This window comes from Stegodyphus dumicola, chromosome 2, assembly GCF_044657685.1.
Source record: "Stegodyphus dumicola isolate Sdum_Otavi_A_Nest chromosome 2, ASM4465768v1".
In the NCBI taxonomy this organism is placed as follows: domain Eukaryota; kingdom Metazoa; phylum Arthropoda; class Arachnida; order Araneae; family Eresidae; genus Stegodyphus; species Stegodyphus dumicola.
In genome coordinates, this window is record NC_140769.1 from 218,360,168 (window position 1) to 218,376,947 (window position 16,780).

At 33.2% G+C, this 16,780-nt stretch overlaps 1 protein-coding gene across 3 annotated transcripts in view; it reads left to right on the forward strand.

Moving 5' to 3' along the window:
- LOC118204081 (uncharacterized) overlaps window positions 1–16,780 on the forward strand; it is a 240,928-nt gene that overhangs the window by 53,188 nt on the left and 170,960 nt on the right. The window lies entirely within an intron of this gene.

Genomic DNA, 16,780 nt, shown 5'->3' on the forward strand with positions numbered 1-16,780 from the left:
AATTTGATGTTATTGTAAGATCATGTACATCGTCGACATCAAGCCCAAAACCACGAATCTATAACATCCCTTTCCAATGGAAAGAATTTTATTGGCATGGGCTTCATTTTATAAAAAGCGATGGTTTACACTATAGTTCTAATATTTTTATCAAAAGCAAATGCATTTTATGTTTTGATCATAATGCAAAACAGAAAAATAACAAAATAAATTTAATATTAGTATTAAAGGGTTATGACCTTTATCCTCGGACGGGAATGTAAAAATATCGTTCATTTTTTTCTGGTTCATTTACATCATATAATAGTTTTGATTCATGGCCTAAAATTTTAAAGTGATAGTTATTCAATTTTAAATTCTATAAAGTAGATCATCGATTTTGAAAAATTCTTAAAACTGCCTTTAATCTGCAGTTATAAATTGTATTCGAAACATTAGTTTCATTTGCAATAAACTTAATTTTATTTAAGTATACTATTTAGAGATGGATATATCCTATGGATAGTTAATGCTTCCAAGTTGCGCAGTTAGAGGAAATAATTGTATAACAAAATTATTTCTTGAATATATGGTATTAATGAGGGAGCAGATATTTTAATTCTTATTTGAAGTTTTTCTTAGAAAAACAATATTAATCACAAAGGAATGACTAGATTAAAATTTGCTAATAATGTTTCAACTTGACCGATTTTACAGAGCTGTAAAAAGGTACAACTTATCCGTATGCTGTGACATATTCCTTGCTCCTTTATACAAGAATTGAATTGTTTAATTTTTTGAGCTCTATTAAAAATTCCAAGAAATGTTAAAATCATTGATTTAGTGGCGGAAGAAAAAGTGCAAAGCTCTCTTTTTAACTTTTTTACATTGAAGAACCAACTGTAAATAAGTTAACTAGTGCTGCTTCTGTCAATTTAAAAGTGTGTATTTAATTATGGCAAAGCACACTAGGGCTATCTGCCTAAGGGGAGGGATGCCTTCGTGGGGACTTTCTAAGGGAAACTGGCTCGTATACACGTTACACATGGGGAAAACCACGAAAACACCCATGCAGCCAGCCCGTTCGCGGGATTCGAACCTCGGACCGAACTACCAGTGTTCAGCGACTTTACCGCTCGGCCGCTGGTGGGCTCTCTACAATTTAAGAGGAGTAGTTTTAAGTTGTTATAAGAAAAACAGACAGAAGGATCATATGACCATCAATTTGAAAGACCGAGTCGATATGTAATTTGACTTATTGCTTCTGAAGAAGTTTACATGTGATGGAGTATATTTAAAGTGTTATAGAAGCTTACATAAAATTCCAATCCATACACTAATAAACTCAGAATTAAAATAAAAGTTTAAAAATAATTTTATACTTAAATGATAATCCCAATGACATAAAAGTGAATTAATAAAAATAATAGAAGGCAATAATTTCTTTCTGTAAGATATCATTATTGTTTCCAACTATATATCCACTATACGAGTACTCTTTATCAAGGGGAAATACACGTTCCATTTTCTGTTTTAAATACAAATTAAATACAAGGAATCTTCTTATGGTGACCACCTTCCTTAGAAGTCCATCTATAAAAGTGATCGATATTTTTGAGAAGGCGACTATTTACTTAGCAGATCAAAACTATCTGCAATAAAGACTGCCGTTTTAAAAACGACAAACGACTCGTGTTTAATGCATTCAGATTTCACAAAGAATAATACAGATAAATTAATTAAATTTTGCATTCAAATAACAAATTCCAATAAATCGTTTAAAGAAGATTGCTAAGAGAAAAATCGTAAATCCCTCAGGATATTGACTAGAATATAAAAAGCGCAAAATCGCGTCCTGTAGCTTAGCAGTCGTTAATAACTCTTATCTTGCAGATAAAGCATTGCCTGAAATCCAATTTTGTTTGAATTCAAATTATTATTGTTATAAATTAAAAACATTATTACTTATATTGAGATAAAAATTGTGAAATGAATCTATCATACGATAAGTTTTAAATAGTGTTTTCAGTATTTTCTTTGGCTGTTATGAATATATTTACTCTTCTGTGTAATATTATTAAATGCCTAAGTTTAATTATAAGTCTATTTGTGCCTTATAGTGCCTTACATTTTGGTGGCTAATAAATTTGCATTTTTCGTTACATTAAACCCATATGATCCAGTCTCCTCATATGATTTAGGTCAACGAAATAATATTAGACCTTTGCCGGACAAGAAGGGCCATGCAGCATAAAGGCGTACCATCATTTTTATCAAAGCTTTTTCGATATATTTGAAGCACGCCTAAAGCATGCTGTATTGCTCAAACAAACCAGATGCTTATGTGCATAATCAACGGAGTGCGCAATGCAAGCGAGACGCTATGGTTCTGCTGAATTCAATCTTGCCATTTGCTTTTATTTTAACATTCATAACAGTATATCATTATCTATCTCATTTAGAAGGAATTGTAGTTAAATTTCAAGGACGCGTTGTTGATATTAGTTGGGACCAGTTGTTGATTGGAAGCTTATGACATAGTCCAGGAAATAACTGGGTTTTACATTTCTAAGCAGAAAAATGTAGAAAGAGTTTTGAGAGTATATTTGATCATTCTGGGGAAATGTGTGAAAAAATTAGATGTACAGCTTAAAATGCCACGCATCATTCGAAAGCAAGTCTAGCGAAATAATGCTCATTGTGATTTTGTGTTTAATCATTACAAAGCTATTTTAGCAATCCCTTTATTTGACTATCTCATTTTCTATTTCAAATTTCGATTTTCAAATTTAGAAAAAGAGTTCATCGTCCCCGTTTACGATCAGTTTGCCCTGATCATGTAAATGAAATTTCTGTAAATGAGTTGAAGGAAACATATAAAGATGATTTACTCTCTCCGGAACTTCTAAACGAAGAGATGAAACGTTGGTTGACGGCATTTTATGTCTATTCCCAAAGCAAAGCTCCCAGACACACCAGTTTTGGCTTTGAAAGCTTCGAATAAAATCTTTTCCCCAAATATTGATGTGCTTTTGCACATAGCAGCTACACTGCCGATGACATCTTGCGAATGTGAACGTTCCGTAAATGCTTCGAAAAGGTTAGAAAATTATAATAGAGCTACTAAGACAGAAAAGCGCGGAAGTTCTTTGGCATTAATGCATATTCATTATACCAAAGAAATATTAGTTGACAAAGTTATTGATATATTTGCCAGTTTGGCAGCCAGGAAAAATGGAATTTGGAAATATTTTAATTGCCGAATCAAAATGAAAGACCTGAAAAATATTTGAGTTCTTTTTGTTTGCAATTTAATTTTATGTCCAAAATAAATGATGCATTTACAACTTTTACGAATTTAATTCAACTTCTTAATTATACAATTATATAGAACAGAAATATGGATTTTATATATTTATTTATCTTTATATTATGAAGCCAAAGTAAGATCAATTTCAAAATTATTTTAATATTTCTTTGTATGTATGCGAGTGTGTACGGCAGAAATTAAAGTAAAATACTAAAAGTACTTTTACTAGCATTATTCTATTTTTGTTATTTATTATGCTCAAAGCATAATAATTATTATCCAGTATTTTTTAGAGATGAATAAATGACTGGCTGAGTTACAGACTAACACACAGTATATTAGATTAACATACAAAAAGAAATTATGTTAATTTTACGCTTTTATTTAGCTCACAAAATGCGAATTATTCAAAACTTTATGAAAAATGAATAAATACAAATAAGTTTTTCTTGAGTATAAGAAGTGTATTGCCAGACATTTATATCAGAAATTTTATAAACAAATTTTTTTTTTACTACGTATAACTTTTTTTATAAAAGAGAGTTTGCTGAAGTTTTTCCCTCTTTGTCCTCTTAATTCCTTTACGTTCCTAATTTTCTTCTTTCTATCAGCTTTATTTTTTGGTGGTGTTTGGTGTATTTAATTATGGCAAAGCACACTAGGGCTATCTGCCTAAGAGGAGGGATGCCTTCGTGGAGGACTTTCTAAGGAAAACTGACTCGTATACACGTTACACATGGGGAAAACCACGAGAACGCCCTTGCAGCTAGCCCGTTCGCTGGTGGGCCTCTTTATTTTTTGGTAAGTAAGATAATACTGTGGTTGACTAAGGTGATAAGGTATTTTCTCCCTCTTTTACACCGTGGCTTCGTGAAAATTATGTCCAGCTACCATCGGAAAGTCCTGAGTTCGAATCTTGGCGACGGCATCATTGATTTTTCACATTGCCTGCTTCGACGAACCTAACGGGACTGATAAAACTGACGATAAAATCGTCATAAATAAATATCAAGAGAATTCTGTTTTAAATTCTGCATCTTGCCAGTCATCTTTTGCATCTACAATATCTTTTGGCTTATATTTTATTAGGTGTAAATGGCCATGAGTAGAAACTGGTTTCTTGAAATTTATATCAACAAAATAAAATGCTTGCCCTTTCATTTATTTTTTAATTGAAAACTGTATTTCATTGGGTAGTTGAATACATATAATTTAATTGCTTTTTGACTAAAGAAAATTCAGAAATAAATATGTTTAAAATAAACATTTTGATTCCGATACCCTAATTTAATTTTCTTCTATGTTTTTTCTACAATATCAAAAACCTAAATTCATTCTGATCAGTAGTTATAGCAACGTTATATTTAGGTATTAGAAAACAGTGGTTGGTGGTGAAGGTGGTAAAGTATCCCATAATACTTCACAAGATGCATATGAATTAAAATATGCCATAGTTAGATTATCGCTTCATCTCGGCATTTTCGATATAACTGAAAAACTGGGCATGACGTCTCTGCGAACACTGCTCGGAGTTACAGCCCGGATAGATTTTCAACTAGTTCAAAGTAGAAACGGAATCGCCGACTACGTTTCTATTCGGACGAAGTGATCGTTATCGTAGCGAAAGGCTCGCTGCTGGTCGCTGGGGCAGGTGTAAACTGGCCTTAAAAGGGAAACTGGCTCGTTCCTACGTTACACATGAGCAAAGTACGAAAATTTACATGAAGCCAGTCCGTTAGCCGGAAATTGAAGGCTGAGTGAGAAAAACTGGCGCCGGCCCTGTTGGAACATCATCCTCGGAGAAAGAACATTTCACATGTTTTCTCAGATATCTGCCCTAGAATGTTTTTCTCCTTTCATAAAGAGCAATGAAATCATGGAGGTGGGAAACAGAGGAGAAGCCCCCCGCCGCTGGTTTTTCCTGGACTCTCCTTGGAGCACTGACGCACCTTTCCTGGTAACCAGAACATTCACTGAGCATTCATTTCATCATCATCATCATCATTATCGATATTGCCGCTTTTACGCAATGTTTCCGGCTCATGATACTTATGCCCAAAGGGCGCATGACGGTAGAAAGCAGTGACAATTGAAAGGAGGCATCAGTAGTGCGAAGAGGGGGTGACAGCATGACATCACAAGTCTATTAAAACACACAGACGAAGCTCAGAACCAGGAGAGGCAAAACAGTGTGAAAATCAGACTTGTTCTATTGTTCATGATAAGGTATTCATTTCATTTCCTGCATGATTTATAAAATCACGCAGGAAAAAAAAAAAAAAAAAGAATAAAGGAAGACTCTTTCTTCGCTCTAACTCCTGAAGAAGTGCTGCTGAGCTTCTGTTGCCAAAGTGGGTGTGTTTTGTTTACAGACAGAGCATTTGGTGTTACTTGAACCAAAGAATTTGTAGGGGGATAGGGGGTTCTCTACAAATTTTTTGACTTCAACCCACGACAGTTCCACACAAATCGAAAAGCGGGGTCACTTTCCCATAAAAGAAACATTCACTGTTGGATACATGGAGGTAAGAATAAAAGGAGGGGCCAACCTCCGCACTACGATCATGGGGTTGTAGGAAAAAATGTCACCCTTCGTTTGCAATGGGAAATACAAGGCATGTTTAGAAAGACCGCCAAGCTGGGTGATAAAAGTTTTATCTCAAAAACCGTAACTTCGGATTACCGGAAACATGTGCGAGTGGAAGCAAATAGATGTGTTAGCTGCTTGTTTCTCCCTTAAGGTTAAAAATAGAGGGGTGTTTAGCGGGGAAGCTTTTGCGATGGAAACCAGCGGGGGAAGGCGGGTTGTCCAGCATCTGTCATTGTCAGGTCTTTAGTAATTACTCTCCTCGCACCGCATGTAGTTATAGCGTTAAGGCTCGTTTCCACTACTGCGTACGAACCATGGAGGTAGGAAAGGGAGGAGGGGCCATTTCTCGCTAGAAGTGAAGCACTGCTTTGACGCTTGGGTCACCAGACGGGGTGTTTTTTGTTTACATTCAGAAGCTCGCTTGACAAGATTCTGATAGTATTTCGACACACGACAGTTCCATAGAAATCGAAAAAGGGACACTCTCGCATGAAAGAAACATTCATAGTGTGATGGATAATAGCAATTTGTATAGTTTACTGACATTTACGCAAAAATCACATCTTGGTTATTTTTCGATAACTAACAACAGCGATTTTGATTATGAATTTGTTTTATAAAATTCTAAGCTGTTGCACTACAAAAATATAGATTTTAAGAAAAATGTTATGCTTAAAGAATGAAAAATACCTTACGGTACATTTAAAATTGTATACGTCTTTCGATACCCTTGATAGAGTATTCGCTACTTTTATTTTATTTTCCAAACGTCAAAATGTTTTAAATAAAACAATTTTTTTCACATCCATATATTATTGTAACATGTACCTTTTAAAATATTTTAGAGAAGAGGCTTTTCTGCTGCTCATTTTAAACCCATCGTTTTAATTTTATATATCTGAAAAATAATCACTTTGGGCTTACAAGTTTTACTTATTTGGGTTAATTAAAAATAAAATTACTATCAAATGCTGCAATCCTCGTCAAAATTAATAAAATACACGACAAGTTAGCTTTCCCTTCATTTGGAACCACACATTTGTGTAAAATTATGTACAGTTTTACACAAATGTGTGGAACAGAAGAGGGATACATTTGCGAATTTGGCGGAAGTACCATGTGCGGTCAAGATGATGTGACCATGCGAACGTGCTACATCATCAAGACAGCTTATTCAGAATTTTAAAATAGGGTAATCGACGGAGGTGAAAACATTTGTATATCCTGCCAAAGGAGGTCCGATCATGAATGGTCCTCTTATTGATTCCAGATTGTTAAATGTTTCCCACGCAAGTCTTTTTTTTCTTGGAAATTCGAGTTTTATTCTGGCTTCTTAACGTACGCAGGTCTCATTCATAGACAAGGAATGGCTAACTGGAGCATTTTACAATATTTATTAATATAATTACAAATTTTTTTTCTAATGTAATTAACGAAAACTTGTGAAAATATTTCATTCAAATTAAACCATTCTGAGAAAACTGTCCTGTGAAAAGTATAGCATTTAATTCCGTTCAGAATGAAATGTTGTTTAAAAATATGTTGTTTTCACATACTTAGGACTCTGAAGTGTTGTAGAAAAAGAAAATATATACATTTATATGTATATTTGCGACGTAATTACAAAATATTTACACCAGAACGCGTCAAATCCCATAGAACTCAATGGTAAATGACCCAATGTTTTGGTCACCACGTAGGGATCGCCGGTGCTTCAGAGCTGGGTACGGAGAAACTTGTTTAGGGCGACTCCTTCTTACTTCTTACCTCCATGGTACGAACGCGTTGCGTCAATTGAAGACACGCCTACGGCATCCGTACAAGCGTTTCCACTGCTGCGTATCCGTAAAATATTTTCATTTTCCACCGCTAGGTGTCACTGTAATATTTTGGCGCCAAACAAACAGTTCGCGAATTAAGACGCTGAACATCTGAATTTTTCCCGCTTAAGTGAGTATTGTTTGTTTTGGATTTGATATGGATCCTGACGTAAAACGCAGAAAAGTTTTGTTTACTAAATTCCATGTTATTGGAAAATTTTATTTCTGCTTATGAACTGCGAAAGTAAAGTACGCTAGCAATTTTTACATAAGTAAGGTTATAATGCATATTATGAACATCACTAATTCCATAGAAGCTTAAGTAAATTTTTAAAAAAAAAAAAAAAAAAAAAAAATTTTGTTTCTAAAAGCCTTAAATATTATAAAATAATATATATATTATTAAAACTAAAATGTACTGTTAGTGAAAAAGTAAACAAATAAATAAATAAAATAAAAAAGTTAAAGGAATTAAAAAATAGTTGGTACTTTAAAAGTACAGAGCAACTGTAAAGAAAGGTTCACGATATTTACGCAAAATTTGCTATGCTTGTATACCGCTGACTTCAGGGTCATAGACTTCAGGGATAATTTATTAGAAATCTCGTTTGTTTTAAAATGCACTATGGGCAGTTATATTTTATGCATAATCCATAAAATATTATTTTTAATTTAAACATTTGTAATTCATATCTCTTTTTATAGAAGTTATAAAAATAAGATTTTTCTCTTTATATATACACACATTAGGTAAAGAAAATGGAAATATTTAATTAATTAATTCCTGCGCTTCTGCTGGAGAGGACTGAATTTAAAAGCAATTATTATAGTAATTTTTTGTTAAAAAAATTTTTAGGGCATTAATACTGTCTCATGTTAATTGGAATGAAAGTTTAGAGTCGTAAACATCCCAAATTCTGAGCACATGTATATACATTCACATAAAAGTGAAACGAATATATATATATATATATATCTGCAGGGTTTCAAAATAAATTAAATTTAAATAATTCTCTTGCGCCATTGCTGCAAAGAATGAAATTTGAATTTAACAAACATTTTCTATTCGTAAAAAGCAAATTAAAAGTTAATTAAATTTAAATGAAATTTAATGCAAACAAATAAAGGATTAATTATTGCTTCGAACTAATATACAATATCATATAAATTCTGAGAGCATATGTAAATCAAGTGCAAGTATCAAAATCCATGAATAAATATATAATTCCAAAAATTTATTTATCCTATTATTCACTTATGCATTTTTATAAATTTTTTAGGATTAAATCTATCCTATTATTCATTTATGCATTTTTATAAATTTTTTAGGATTAATAAGCTATCCTATTATTCACTTATGCATTTTTATAATTTTTTTAGGATTAATAATCTATCCTATTATTCACTTATGCATTTTTATAATTTTTTAGGATTAATAATCTATCCCATTATTCACTTATGCATTTTTATAAATTTTTTAGGATTAATAAATTTTTGGAGTTATATATTTATTCATGGATTTTGATACTTGCACTTGATCTACATATGCTCTCAGAATTTAAATGATGTTGTAGATTAGTTCGCAGCAATAATTAATCATTTCTTTATTTGCATTAAATTTCATTTAAATTTAATTCACTTTAAATTTGCTTTTTACGAATAGAGAATGTTTGTTAAATTCAAATATATATGTACAGGATATGCTTTAAATTAGTATTATATAATTTTTAATTTTTCTGCGGGAAAAATTTAAATAAATAAGAGCATAAATAAAACAATATATTTAATGCATATAATAATAGAAATAAATTATAAAACACGAATATAGATCAAATTGGAATAAAAAGGTAAGAAAGTTGCAGACAGGGTGCCAAAAGCGAATGGGATTCGAACTCACTACTCCAAAAAATGAACATCCTTACCATCAGCTTTACCACTAAGCTAGGATTGCACGTGAGTCGCATGCATATTTTGGCTTATATACAGGGTGATTATAATTAAAGTTTAAGTTTCAAAACGCTATAAAAAAAGAACCACTGATGAAAATGATGTGAAATTTGAAAGGAATGTTATTGAAGAAGGCGGAACGAGTATGGCAGAAGAAAAAATTTAGTTTCAAAAGTTAGAGAATCACGACGAGAAACGAGAAATGTTTCGTAAAACAACGGCTAAGGTGGAAGTTACACATTAAAACGCATTGACAAATTAGAATTGTTGAATAATTTTATTTGCATGACTGTACATATCACATCGGAAGGGACAAATCGGTGGGTTTCAAGAGTTTTGCGGCGGCATACCGCATAAGAACCATTCATCAAAGAAGTTCGGAACTGTCGCAAAACATGTTCAATATGGTGTCCACCGTTGTGTGCAACAAGTTGAAAGCGACAAACAGCATGTTCCACAACGGATCGCAGTGTCTCCGGGGTGATGTTCAGAATGTTTTGCGAAATGCGTGCCTTTAATTCCGCTAAATTTGCAATTGGAGCATGGAACACAACATCCTTCAGATATCCCCACAGCCAGAAATCACACGGAGTAAGATCAGGCGATCGGGACGGCCAGGCTGTAGGGAAATGACGGCTGATAATTCGAGCATTTCCGAAATGGCGCCTCAGCAGCTGCTTCACGGGATATGCAATGTGCGGAGGAGCGCCATCTTGCATAAAAATGATTTCATTCACACATCCACGCTGTTGCAGAGCTGGAATCACGTGGTTGCGCAAAAGAGACGCATACCTCTGACCAGTGACGATTGCGGTAACAGGACCGGAAGCACCCGTCTGCTCGAAAAAATATGGTTGTATGATGACTAATTCCGTAAAGCCACACCATACCGTGACCTTTTCAGGATGAAGTGGTACGGGGTGCGTTGCCAGTGGATTTTCTGTTGCCCATATTCGACAATTCTGGGTATTCACGTATCCTGTCATATGGAAATGGGCTTATGGTCATATGGTCATATGGAAAGTGGATAATGAATGGCCGTGGAAAATTTCCAACGTCTCCCTAGCTGTCAGGTCAGAAGGAAGCAACTCCTGCACATGGCCAATTTTGTACGGATAGCATTGCAGGATGTTTCGTACCTGTCGTTTCGAATTTTTGCATCATTTTCTTTAGACCTACGACACTCATTGGACCAACGCCTTCTTTTATACCCTTCAGTGTCCTGAATTTTTGCAGAGCTACTCTTGCACAATCATCATTCTTGTAATACAGCTTTACCAGCAGAGCGCGGTCCTGCAGTGAAACACCCATGGCGAATGCCTGAGTCGCGAAATGAGGAACAGCCTGGTACCTGGCAGCTTTATAACACTGAAATTTAACTAACATTTTAATTTACGTCTTCTTCCGCTTGCAGCGCCATCTGTTGCTAACTTTTGAAACTAAATTTTTTCTTCTGCCATACGCTTTCCGCCTTCTTCAATAACATTCCTTTCAAATTTGACGTCATTTTCATAAGTGGTTCTTTTTTTATAGCGTTTTGAAACTTAAACTTTAATTATAATCACCCTGTACATCATCAACTAAATCAATTCTTAAAACTTAAGTTTTTTGGTCCTATTTTAGTGTGCTATCGTCTGAAAAATTTATCAGAGTTTGTTCTTCAGCTTCTAGTACATTTTTTACAAAAATCATTATCTTTTAAAGTGGCGTTCGGATTGAAGTTAAACGGGCTGCTAAAAGTATATTTCATGTGCTTACAAATATATGTTATCCAAAAAGATATATTTTTAAAGGGAAATACAAATTTAACATACTCTTCAATGAACTGGAGTATTTAAAAGGCTATCAAATTTAATTTATAATTAACGTTTTTAGTTTTTACCTGTTTCAAAAGAAAAAAATAGCAAATCTTTTAATCATATCTAATTTGCTATAGCAGTTTGATATAGTCAGACATTCATTTTCATTAAAGCTAAATGAGTATGCAGAACTAGGGAATGATTATCAGAACAAATTTTGCTATTTCATGGACTTGGAATTATAATTTTTGCCGCTGATTTTCTTGAACTGAATTTCTTGAACGAACAAGTACTGTAGTTGCAGTTATCTTGTTTTTCCTATCTTTTTTTAACTAAATTCAGCTGATTGCTGTCTTTTTCAGCACGCAGATTTCTCGCTGTAATGTTAATTCAGAAATAAGTATTTTTTAGCAAAACGTTCTTTCCCTGTTAGCGAGCGTTCATCTCTACTTCTGCCGCCATTAATTTTTAGTGACTGAACTTGATTCCTCCTTTTTTACCACGTGACCCCAACGCATCCGCAGACATACGGATAGAAGTTGAACATTGTTGAACTCCATCCGTATGTCATCCGTCACCGCACACCGACCATGGACCTTATAAGAAATAGACTAACCCAAACGGGTTTTCTCCCTCGTCTGAGGCGTTGCCGGCTGTCACCATGATGACATCCGGAGGAGTAGGGACGACTTGCAGAAATTTAACATTGCTTGCCTATTGCAGCGTGTATAATTGTCAAGGAAAAGCTGGTTGTAGCGCACCATTTCACAAATTAGAATTTCTACATATTTTTATTTTTGAAACTGAGATTGATTTTTAAAAATTTAGCATATTTATCAAGCATAATTAACGTTCCAAATAATTATAAAGCTATTGCATGCTTTCAGAACTGGATATTTTTTTAGCTTTTCCTATGCTGTAAGGAAATTTGTAACTACTTCTTTTAGAAAATAATATTTTAAATCAAAACTAATAGAAAATTTCAAACAAGCAATTTTCTCTTGCAATTTTTATGCTTTTTATTGGTGTAAATGAGTAAAAAATACTAAAATATTTAAAAACGAATATTTGAAAGTTTTGTTTAAAATTCTAAATTGTGCTGCTTTTTTAAAATTATATGTGTGTATTACAGCACAATTTCTATAAAGGAATTTTATTTCAATTATATTTCATAATACATCATAGTGATAAACACTTTTGAATCCTTAAAAATGTTTATACATTTAATTCGAATATTAAAATTGTATTTAACCGTAATAATTAATTTTGCTTGTATTTTATAGTGATTATTTTTAAAAATTATTTTTAATTCTGCATAAGATTTCTTTTTTATTTATTTACTGTTAATTTAATTTATTAGCCCAAAGGGGCGGTATCCTAGAAAGGCGGTTAATTTCGAAGCGGCATTTCGCGCTGTTTTACTATAAATGTCCGTGTCTTCTTGCAAATTGTTTTTACCAAATATTATTGCCTTGTATTATATTTAAAGAAATTAAATAATGAAGAATCTGCATGAACACATGTATGTTTCTCGCACTGTGACAAAAACGACAGTATCTAGAGCCATCAAATTTTGAATAATGTAATCCTCTCCTAGGACATAGGCATCTGGACGGCCGAATTTCGAATTTGTTTTAATCTATTTCATATTTTGTAAAGCTATAACGAATTTTTGATTAACAAACTCAACGAGTTCAGAGCGAGCACTGTACGAGAAATAAATGTTTTATCTCCAGTGCGGAAATTCTAAAGATATGCTGTTTTCAAATGTATGTGGTTTACGGGCGAAGAACATGATATTCAATAAATATAGGTAACACACAAAACTTTAAAAAAAGAATGCTTCTAGATTTTATTTTATCTTTTTTTTCCTTCATTACGCTCAGAAAATTTTATGCTCCGAATTTTATGAATTATTATAATTAATCCATTTTAATGTTAATAATTTAATGATCATATAATGAAATAGATATGATCGTTTTGTAATGTTATTATAGTTTGGAAAATCACTGCCTGAAAATGTTCATTAAATTTAAAAAGAATTATCAGATCTTGTTTAATTTTACCTTATTAATTTCAAAAGCATCGCGTGCTATCAATATTATTTAATTTTACTTTATTTTTACGCAAAATTAAGTTCATAAATTTTGTGCGAGTTTTTACCGTGTTACGAAAGTAAAGATGTTTGTACAAGAATTACGCGTGAGAAAAAAACGCGCGAAATGCAGTAAAAGTGCTTTAATGAGATATATTAAATCCTATTTGGAAAAAACTGTGGCTTTCATAATCTCATCACTGTACAACGTATCACATTTAATAATTAAAACAGTTATGTGATACAAACGCCATAGGTTTGAGTGTTAAAGTAAACCAGATCGTCCCTACTCTTTGTTGCTGACATGTCGGTGACGGGCGCCCCGCCCACTGGGTTAGTCTATCTCTTATAAGGTCCATGACACCGACCCCACCGACCGGATTGCAGAAGTCAATCAAAGTGAATTCGCTCGCTGATTGGAGAAACGCATACGCAGCAGTGGAAACGGGCCTTCAAGCTGCGGTTTAGTGAAACATTGATTGACGCATAACAAAAAACGAATTCATCTGAGCTTGTAGAGCAATTTAAAGTTACGATCAGATTTTTTATTTTACTAAAATTTTAAAATCTAATTAAAATGGATTCTATAACCACGTGATCTGGATTTAAACATTTAATATGCAATGAACCTTCTCATGGCGACCTCTTCCAAAAGAATTTCCAAGAGTAGAAATTAACACTTGCGCATTATCTCTTGAAGACGACCACTTCCACCAAAAACCAAAATAATTAGAAACGTGGATGATCGTTTTAGAGAGGATTTAATACATTTTACAATGCCCCAATGCGTGATCCACTCAGAGCCGGACCATCTAGAAGCCCATAAACGATTGGCGACCATCTCCCTAAGACGATCACTTCCAAAAGTGACCAGCATTTCTATAGATATAAACAAACGCACTGAACGTCATCTCTCTAGGTTGATCACCTCCACAGAATACCAAAAATCAACTAGAAACATGGATGGATCAGTATTATTAAATTATGGCAAAGCGCATGAGGACTATCTACCTAAAGGGAGGGATGCCTTCGTGGAGAACTTTTTAAGGGAAACTGGCTCGTATACACATTACACGTGGGGAAAACCACGAAAATGCTCATGCAGCCAGCCCGTTCGCGGGATTCGAACCTCGGACCGAACTACCAGTGTTCAGCGTATTTACCGCTTGCCCGCTGATGGGCTGAAACATGGATGGATATCTTAGAAAGGATTTTTACTCACAGTAGTTATATTAATTACAATTACGTGTAAAGCTTACGGAAACTTAAACGCGGCCGAGCAGTTAAGTTGCTGAATACTGGTTGTTAGATCTGAGTTCGATTCCTAGCAAAGCAGCTTTTCATGGTTATATATAACGTGGTTACGAGTTAGTTTTCCTTAAGAAGCCCTCCACGAAGGCAACCCTTCTCTTAGGCAGATAACTTTCGTGCTCTTTGTTATAATCAAGTAAACCAAACCAAATTAAAGAAACTTATTCGTTCTACTCTCTAAATTGCGCTCAAAATAAATCATACGTAGCAGCTTTGCGTATTCATAACCTAAAACGTATCAAAACGGAAAATTAAATAAATTTAATATCCTTGGTTATCCAGAATTCACTTTTTAATTTATCCCTTATTTCCAAAAATCTGAGCATGAATAATCGTGTAATAAAGTAGACCGATAACTTTGAAATTCAGAGAATAACTTGGATGACCTTCGACCACTAGCAGCCGAGAAATAATACTGAAAAATACATTATTGATGCACTTTTGTGTTTTATATGTAGTAGTATTAACTACTACTATAATCCTTAAATGGAAATCCTTAAATTATATATATCTATGTATAGGTATATATAAATGGAACCAAATATAGAACAAGGTATAAAATATCTTTATTATACAATGTTCATTACCATACGTATATTTACGTAATATCAATATAAATAGTTAGTTAGGTTTCGTACATATATAATTTATTTTTATATTTGTATTTTTCGTATTAGATTCAGTATTGTATACGTATCTGAAGTTTAATTTGTTCTCTTTTTGGGTTACGACTTTAAGTGAGAAAGAATTATTAGGGCCTTCATAGGGATTACATTATATACAAATAGTTAGGATCCGACTTTTCCTTTCTTTTAATCATTATATATATTGAAATACTACTTGATAAGTATACATAAAATATAGCAGTTTTTTAAGCTACTTATTTATATATCTATCGTTTGGTCTGGTTTCTTTGATTATAGCAAACCATTCGACGGTAATTTGCCTAAGGGTAAGGGTGCCTCGTGGAGAACTTTCTAAGGAAAACTGACTCTTATGCACGTTACACGTGGGGAAAACCTCGAAAACGCCAATACAGCCATCCCCGTCGATCCTGGTTCGAACCCCGGATCAACCTGCCAGAGTTCAACGACTTTACAGCTCAGCCGCTAGTGAGCCACACACACACACATCCACACATATACATTAAATAGTATTTACATGTCGTTTATAAAGTATAATTGAGTGCAATTTAATCATAAAGAGTTAGAAAATATTCTACGGAATTACTTCACTTCGTAGACTTTTTGTTAAGCTTCACCATATTTCTTAAAGAGAATCTCAATGCTAGTTCCATTTCCAAGCTGCTTATGTACCTTATTTTTCATGCTTTGAATTATATTTAAAAAATTATTTCACTTTTATAGCTGAAAATGCAGTTTTTTTATTGAAGAATTTAAGGGTAAGAAGAGAATTATGCCCTTTTCTAATTATTCTTGAAGCATTTAAATTTTATTTTTTTTAAAGCGCACGTTAATACGGATCACTGAACTAAAGTGCTCGATACAAGGCAGATTAATTAGCTACTAAATTTTGATTTTCGTTGAGTAAAAATGAATTCATCTGCATTCTATAAGAAAGTAAATATTCAAAAAATGTTTTTTTTTTTTTTTCCCTATTCCCGCAGTCATAATATTTTTCTTAAATATTCAGATATTCCAATCCATTACAATAAGTAATAAATCGATATAGTAAATAAACTGCCCTATTGCAAATTTACTGCCCTATTAGAAATACTTATTCTTGTAATAACAGATACGTATGTGTTATGCTCTTCGTAATTTTCAGTATATATATTTATATTTATAATTAAGAAATCTTTTGAAAGCAGCGTCAAACAGCTGCCGAAATTAAATTATATTTTAAAATTATTATTTAGAAATGCGCTTATAATGATTTTTATATTTACGAAAGATACTTCCCGTTTTC